Below are 8,193 nucleotides of genomic sequence, written 5' to 3' on the forward strand. Positions count from 1 at the left end.
CCCGACTATTCGACAATCAACCAGCTGAGGACAAACCCTTCACCCTCAATAACAACTACGTCTTGCCCCGCCGTCAAAATGTCCCGGCCGATGTTCATCAGAAACTCCTTGCTGGCCCATGGGCCCCCCTCCATACCTTAAGAGAGTCATAGTTACTCCCGCCGTTTACCCGCGCCGCACTGAATTTCGTCAAGTTGGGTCTGGCAAGCCGCTAACCCGGCCGGCCGGGCCTGACAACGCTCTAGAAACCCGGAACAGGCAGTTTCGTGAACCAACCGCGCACGCTCCTGACAATGCGTTAGCCAACCCTGCTCGGGCAAATCGTTAATCAAGCCCAACCCTGAAACTGCGTTAACCAACCCGGCCATGGCAATTCATTAACCAACCCGGCTCGGGCAAATGGTTAACCAAGCCCAACCCTGACAATTCGGTAACCAACCCGGCTCGGGCAAATGGTTAACCAAGCCGGCCGGGCAAATCGCTAACCGGCCCGGCAGTCCCGACAATTCGACAATCAACCAGCTGAGGACAAGCCCTTCGCCCTCAATAACAACTAGTTCTTGCCCCGCCGTCATAATGTCCCGGCCGATGTTCATCAGAAACTCCTTGCTGGCCCATGGGCCCCCCTCCATACCCTTAAGAGAGTCATAGTTACTCCCGCCGTTTACCCGCGCCGCACTGAATTTCGTCAAGTTGGGTCTGGCAAGCCGCTAACCCGGCCGGCCGGGCCTGACAACGCTCTAGAAACCCGGAACAGGCAGTTTCGTGAACCAACCGCGCACGCTCCTGACAATGCGTTAGCCAACCCTGCTCGGGCAAATCGTTAATCAAGCCCAACCCTGAAACTGCGTTAACCAACCCGGCCATGGCAATTCATTAACCAACCCGGCCCGGGCAAATGGTTAACCAAGCCTAAACCTGACAATTCGTTAACCAACCCGGCCCGGGCAAATGGGTAACCAAGCCGGCCGGGCAAATCGGTAACCGGCCCGGCAGCCCCGACTATTCGACAATCAACCAGCTGAGGACAAGCCCTTCGCCCTCAATAACAACTAGTTCTTGCCCCGCCGTCAAAATGTCCCGGCCGATGTTCATCAGAAACTCCTTGCTGGCCCATGGGCCCCCCTCCATACCCTTAAGAGAGTCATAGTTACTCCCGCCGTTTACCCGCGCCGCACTGAATTTCGTCAAGTTGGGTCTGGCAACCCGCTAACCCGGCCGGCCGGGCCTGACAACGCTCTAGAAACCCGGAACAGGCAGTTTCGTGAACCAACCGCGCACGCTCCTGACAATGCGTTAGCCAACCCTGCTCGGGGAAATCGTTAACCAAGCCCAACCCTGACAATGCGTTAATCAACCCGGCCATGGCAATTCATTAACCAACCCGGCTCGGGCAAATGGTTAACCAAGCCCAACCCTGACAATTAGTTAACCAACCCGGCCCGGGCAAATGGTTAACCAAGCCGGCCGGGCAAATCGGTAACCGGCCCGGCAGCCCCGACTATTCGACAATCAACCAGCTGAGGACAAACCCTTCACCCTCAATAACAACTACGTCTTGCCCCGCCGTCAAAATGTCCCGGCCGATGTTCATCAGAAACTCCTTGCTGGCCCATGGGCCCCCCTCCTTACCTTAAGAGAGCATAGTTACTCCCGCCGTTTACCCGCGCCGCACTGAATTTCCTCAAGTTGGGTCTGGCAACCCGCTAACCCGGCCGGCCGGGCCTGACAACGCTCTAGAAACCCGGAACAGGCAGTTTCGTGAACCAACCGCGCACGCTCCTGACAATGCGTTAGCCAACCCTGCTCGGGCAAATCGTTAATCAAGCCCAACCCTGAAACTGCGTTAACCAACCCGGCCCGGGCAAATGGTTAACCAAGCCCAACCCTGACAATTCGGTAACCAACCCGGCCCGGGCAAATGGTTAACCAAGCCGGCCGGGCAAATCGGTAACCGGCCCGGCAGCCCCGACTATTCGACAATCAACCAGCTGAGGACAAACCCTTCACCCTCAATAACAACTACGTCTTGCCCCGCCGTCAAAATGTCCCGGCCGATGTTCATCAGAAACTCCTTGCTGGCCCATGGGCCCCCCTCCATACCTTAAGAGAGTCATAGTTACTCCCGCCGTTTACCCGCGCCGCACTGAATTTCGTCAAGTTGGGTCTGGCAAGCCGCTAACCCGGCCGGCCGGGCCTGACAACGCTCTAGAAACCCGGAACAGGCAGTTTCGTGAACCAACCGCGCACGCTCCTGACAATGCGTTAGCCAACCCTGCTCGGGCAAATCGTTAATCAAGCCCAACCCTGAAACTGCGTTAACCAACCCGGCCATGGCAATTCATTAACCAACCCGGCTCGGGCAAATGGTTAACCAAGCCCAACCGTGACAATTCGGTAACCAACCCGGCTCGGGCAAATGGTTAACCAAGCCGGCCGGGCAAATCGCTAACCGGCCCGGCAGTCCCGACAATTCGACAATCAACCCGCTGAGGACAAACCCTTCGCCCTCAATAACAACTAGTTCTTGCCCCGCCGTCAAAATGTCCCGGCCGATGTTCATCAGAAACTCCTTGCTGGCCCATGGGCCCCCCTCCTTAAGAGAGTCATAGTTACTCCCGCCGTTTACCCGCGCCGCACTGAATTTCGTCAAGTTGGGTCTGGCAAGCCGCTAACCCGGCCGGCCGGGCCTGACAACGCTCTAGAAACCCGGAACAGGCAGTTTCGTGAACCAACCGCGCACGCTCCTGACAATGCGTTAGCCAACCCTGCTCGGGCAAATCGTTAATCAAGCCCAACCCTGAAACTGCGTTAACCAACCCGGCCATGGCAATTCATTAACCAACCCGGCTCGGGCAAATGGTTAACCAAGCCCAACCCTGACAATTCGGTAACCAACCCGGCTCGGGCAAATGGTTAACCAAGCCGGCCGGGCAAATCGCTAACCGGCCCGGCAGTCCCGACAATTCGACAATCAACCAGCTGAGGACAAGCCCTTCGCCCTCAATAACAACTAGTTCTTGCCCCGCCGTCATAATGTCCCGGCCGATGTTCATCAGAAACTCCTTGCTGGCCCATGGGCCCCCCTCCATACCCTTAAGAGAGTCATAGTTACTCCCGCCGTTTACCCGCGCCGCACTGAATTTCGTCAAGTTGGGTCTGGCAAGCCGCTAACCCGGCCGGCCGGGCCTGACAACGCTCTAGAAACCCGGAACAGGCAGTTTCGTGAACCAACCGCGCACGCTCCTGACAATGCGTTAGCCAACCCTGCTCGGGCAAATCGTTAATCAAGCCCAACCCTGAAACTGCGTTAACCAACCCGGCCATGGCAATTCATTAACCAACCCGGCCCGGGCAAATGGTTAACCAAGCCTAAACCTGACAATTCGTTAACCAACCCGGCCCGGGCAAATGGGTAACCAAGCCGGCCGGGCAAATCGGTAACCGGCCCGGCAGCCCCGACTATTCGACAATCAACCAGCTGAGGACAAGCCCTTCGCCCTCAATAACAACTAGTTCTTGCCCCGCCGTCAAAATGTCCCGGCCGATGTTCATCAGAAACTCCTTGCTGGCCCATGGGCCCCCCTCCATACCCTTAAGAGAGTCATAGTTACTCCCGCCGTTTACCCGCGCCGCACTGAATTTCGTCAAGTTGGGTCTGGCAACCCGCTAACCCGGCCGGCCGGGCCTGACAACGCTCTAGAAACCCGGAACAGGCAGTTTCGTGAACCAACCGCGCACGCTCCTGACAATGCGTTAGCCAACCCTGCTCGGGGAAATCGTTAACCAAGCCCAACCCTGACAATGCGTTAATCAACCCGGCCATGGCAATTCATTAACCAACCCGGCTCGGGCAAATGGTTAACCAAGCCCAACCCTGACAATTAGTTAACCAACCCGGCCCGGGCAAATGGTTAACCAAGCCGGCCGGGCAAATCGGTAACCGGCCCGGCAGCCCCGACTATTCGACAATCAACCAGCTGAGGACAAACCCTTCACCCTCAATAACAACTACGTCTTGCCCCGCCGTCAAAATGTCCCGGCCGATGTTCATCAGAAACTCCTTGCTGGCCCATGGGCCCCCCTCCTTACCTTAAGAGAGTCATAGTTACTCCCGCCGTTTACCCGCGCCGCACTGAATTTCCTCAAGTTGGGTCTGGCAACCCGCTAACCCGGCCGGCCGGGCCTGACAACGCTCTAGAAACCCGGAACAGGCAGTTTCGTGAACCAACCGCGCACGCTCCTGACAATGCGTTAGCCAACCCTGCTCGGGCAAATCGTTAATCAAGCCCAACCCTGAAACTGCGTTAACCAACCCGGCCATGGCAATTCATTAACCAACCCGGCTCGGGCAAATGGTTAACCAAGCCGGCCGGGCAAATCGTTAACCGGCCCGGCAGCCCCGACAATTCGACAATCAACCCGCTGAGGACAAACCCTTCGCCCTCAATAACAACTAGTTCTTGCCCCGCCGTCAAAATGTCCCGGCCGATGTTCATCAGAAACTCCTTGCTGGCCCATGGGCCCCCCTCCTTACCTTAAGAGAGTCATAGTTACTCCCGCCGTTTACCCGCGCCGCACTGAATTACGTCAAGTTGGGTCTGGCAACCCGCTAACCCGGCCGGCCGGGCCTGACAACGCTCTAGAAACCCGGAACAGGCAGTTTCGTGAACCAACCGCGCACGCTCCTGACAATGCGTTAGCCAACCCTGCTCGGGCAAATCGTTAATCAAGCCCAACCCTGAAACTGCGTTAACCAACCCGGCCATGGCAATTCACTAACCAACCCGGCTCGGGCAAATGGTTAACCAAGCCCAACCCTGACAATTCGGTAACCAACCCGGCTCGGGCAAATGGTTAACCAAGCCGGCCGGGCAAATCGGTAGCCGGCCCGGCAGTCCCGACAATTCGACAATCAACCAGCTGAGGACAAACCCTTCGCCCTCAATAACAACTAGTTCTTGCCCCGCCGTCAAAATGTCCCGGCCGATGTTCATCAGAAACTCCTTGCTGGCCCATGGGCCCCCCTCCTTACCTTAAGAGAGTCATAGTTACTCCCGCCGTTTACCCGCGCCGCACTGAATTTCCTCAAGTTGGGTCTGGCAACCCGCCAACCCGGCCGGCCGGGCCTGACAACGCTCTAGAAACCCGGAACAGGCAGTTTCGTGAACCAACCGCGCACGCTCCTGACAATGCGTTAGCCAACCCTGCTCGGGGAAATCTTTAACCAAGCCCAACCCTGACAATGCGTTAATCAACCCGGCCATGGCAATTCATTAACCAACCCGGCTCGGGCAAATGGTTAACCAAGCCCAACCCTGACAATTAGTTAACCAACCCGGCCCGGGCAAATGGTTAACCAAGCCGGCCGGGCAAATCGCTAACCGGCCCGGCAGCCCCGACTATTCGACAATCAACCAGCTGAGGACAAACCCTTCACCCTCAATAACAACTACGTCTTGCCCCGCCGTCAAAATGTCCCGGCCGATGTTCATCAGAAACTCCTTGCTGGCCCATGGGCCCCCCTCCTTACCTTAAGAGAGTCATAGTTACTCCCGCCGTTTACCCGCGCCGCACTGAATTTCCTCAAGTTGGGTCTGGCAACCCGCTAACCCGGTCGGCCGGGCCTGACAACGCTCTAGAAACCCGGAACAGGCAGTTTCGTGAACCAACCGCGCACGCTCCTGACAATGCGTTAGCCAACCCTGCTCGGGCAAATCGTTAATCAAGCCCAACCCTGAAACTGCGTTAACCAACCCGGCCATGGCAATTCATTAACCAACCCGGCCCGGGCAAATGGTTAACCAAGCCTAAACCTGACAATTCGTTAACCAACCCGGCCCGGGCAAATGGGTAACCAAGCCGGCCGGGCAAATCGGTAACCGGCCCGGCAGCCCCGACTATTCGACAATCAACCAGCTGAGGACAAGCCCTTCGCCCTCAATAACAACTAGTTCTTGCCCCGCCGTCAAAATGTCCCGGCCGATGTTCATCAGAAACTCCTTGCTGGCCCATGGGCCCCCCTCCATACCCTTAAGAGAGTCATAGTTACTCCCGCCGTTTACCCGCGCCGCACTGAATTTCGTCAAGTTGGGTCTGGCAAGCCGCTAACCCGGCCGGCCGGGCCTGACAACGCTCTAGAAACCCGGAACAGGCAGTTTCGTGAACCAACCGCGCACGCTCCTGACAATGCGTTAGCCAACCCTGCTCGGGCAAATCGTTAATCAAGCCCAACCCTGAAACTGCGTTAACCAACCCGGCCATGGCAATTCATTAACCAACCCGGCCCGGGCAAATGGTTAACCAAGCCCAACCCTGACAATTCGTTAACCAACCCGGCCCGGGCAAATGGTTAACCAAGCCGGCCGGGCAAATCGGTAACCGGCCCGGCAGCCCCGACTATTCGACAATCAACCAGCTGAGGACAAACCCTTCACCCTCAATAACAACTACGTCTTGCCCCGCCGTCAAAATGTCCCGGCCGATGTTCATCAGAAACTCCTTGCTGGCCCATGGGCCCCCCCTCCTTACCTTAAGAGAGTCATAGTTACTCCCGCCGTTTACCCGCGCCGCACTGAATTTCGTCAAGTTGGGTCTGGCAAGCCGCTAACCCGGCCGGCCGGGCCTGACAACGCTCTACAAACCCGGAACAGGCAGTTTCGTGAACCAACCGCGCACGCTCCTGACAATGTGTTCACCCACCTTGCTCGGGCAAATCGTTAACCAAGCCCAAACCCGACAATTCGTTAACCAACCCAACCATGACAATTCGCTAACCAACCCGGCCCGGGCAAATGGTTAACCAAGCCTAAACCTGACAATTCGTTAACCAACCCGGCCCGGGCAAATGGGTAACCAAGCCGGCCGGGCAAATCGGTAACCGGCCCGGCAGCCCCGACTATTCGACAATCAACCAGCTGAGGACAAGCCCTTCGCCCTCAATAACAACTAGTTCTTGCCCCGCCGTCAAAATGTCCCGGCCGATGTTCATCAGAAACTCCTTGCTGGCCCATGGGCCCCCCGCCTTAAGTCATAGTTACTCCCGCCGAATACCGGCGCTTCACTGAATTTCGTCAAGCTGGCCCTGTCAAATCCTTAACCCGACCGGACCCTGACAATTCGATAAAAAAAACCAGCTGGCGCAGCCCACCTCTTCCAATGCTACGGCGCACGGGGCCCGCGCGGTGGGTGGGTGGGTGGGTGTGTGGGTGTGTGAGCTTGAACCATGTGTCCGGAGATCGGGTGGTCCAGGGAGTTTTGGTTACCCAGGTGCAATTCGTTAACCAAGTCTGGCTCGGAAGTCCGGATGCGGGTCGGATTTGCCGGCCACTGCCGGCCGGGAGTTCCAGAGCCCCGGCCGCCGGGGTCAAGTTCGGCCGCCCCTTTGACACATGCGATTTCTGTACGGGGGCATTGGCGGGGTTCCTGCAGATATATGGGGAGGCGGTTTTCACGATCACCGAGGAGTGGTCGACAGGCGGCACGGGCCTCCCCACATCGTTAACCCGGGCCGCGTGGCGGCATTTACGGCCGAATCTCAACTTTGCCCGTACGAATTTTCGGACCAATTCCCACTGGCGGAAGTCCGCCTGGGGACCGATTCGGAGGGCTGTGCCGGCCGGGCGGCGGCATTTTCGGCCGGACCACCGGAGCTCCCCGCGCCTACCCGATGTCTCGAGTCACAACTTGGGACTTTCGGGCGGGCGGGTTCCACGGCCTCTGGCCGGTCGAGGCGCGCCATCCATCCACGGTGGGAGCAATCCCGCCGGAGGGCCGCCCACCGACCGACCGAGGCGAGCTCCGGCTAACGCAGCGGCGCCGGTTAACGAAGAGGCGCCTAACTTTACAGCCAAGGGGGACAACACTAATTATGCCCCTAACCGCGCCAAAAAGTTGGCTGGGCAACTCGTTAACCAAAACTGCCCGCAGCCGGCGGAGAGCCCGGGCAACTCGTTAACCCGGGCCACAATTCCACCTCTCTCTTCCCGCACCAAGTCCAGCCGGGGCAACTCGTTAACCGAGGCCATAGCAGCACCCGTCTTCCCGCACGCACCAAGTCCAGTCGGGGCAACTCGGTAACCGAGGCCACAGCTGCACCCGTCTTCCCGCACGCACCAAGTCCAGTCGGGGCAACTCGGTAACCGAGGCCACAGCTGCACCCGTCTTCCCGCACGCACCAAGTCCAGTCGGGGC

The sequence above is a fragment of the Mobula birostris genome, unplaced genomic scaffold (genome assembly GCF_030028105.1).
Source record: "Mobula birostris isolate sMobBir1 unplaced genomic scaffold, sMobBir1.hap1 scaffold_1733, whole genome shotgun sequence".
Lineage (NCBI taxonomy): Eukaryota > Metazoa > Chordata > Chondrichthyes > Myliobatiformes > Myliobatidae > Mobula > Mobula birostris.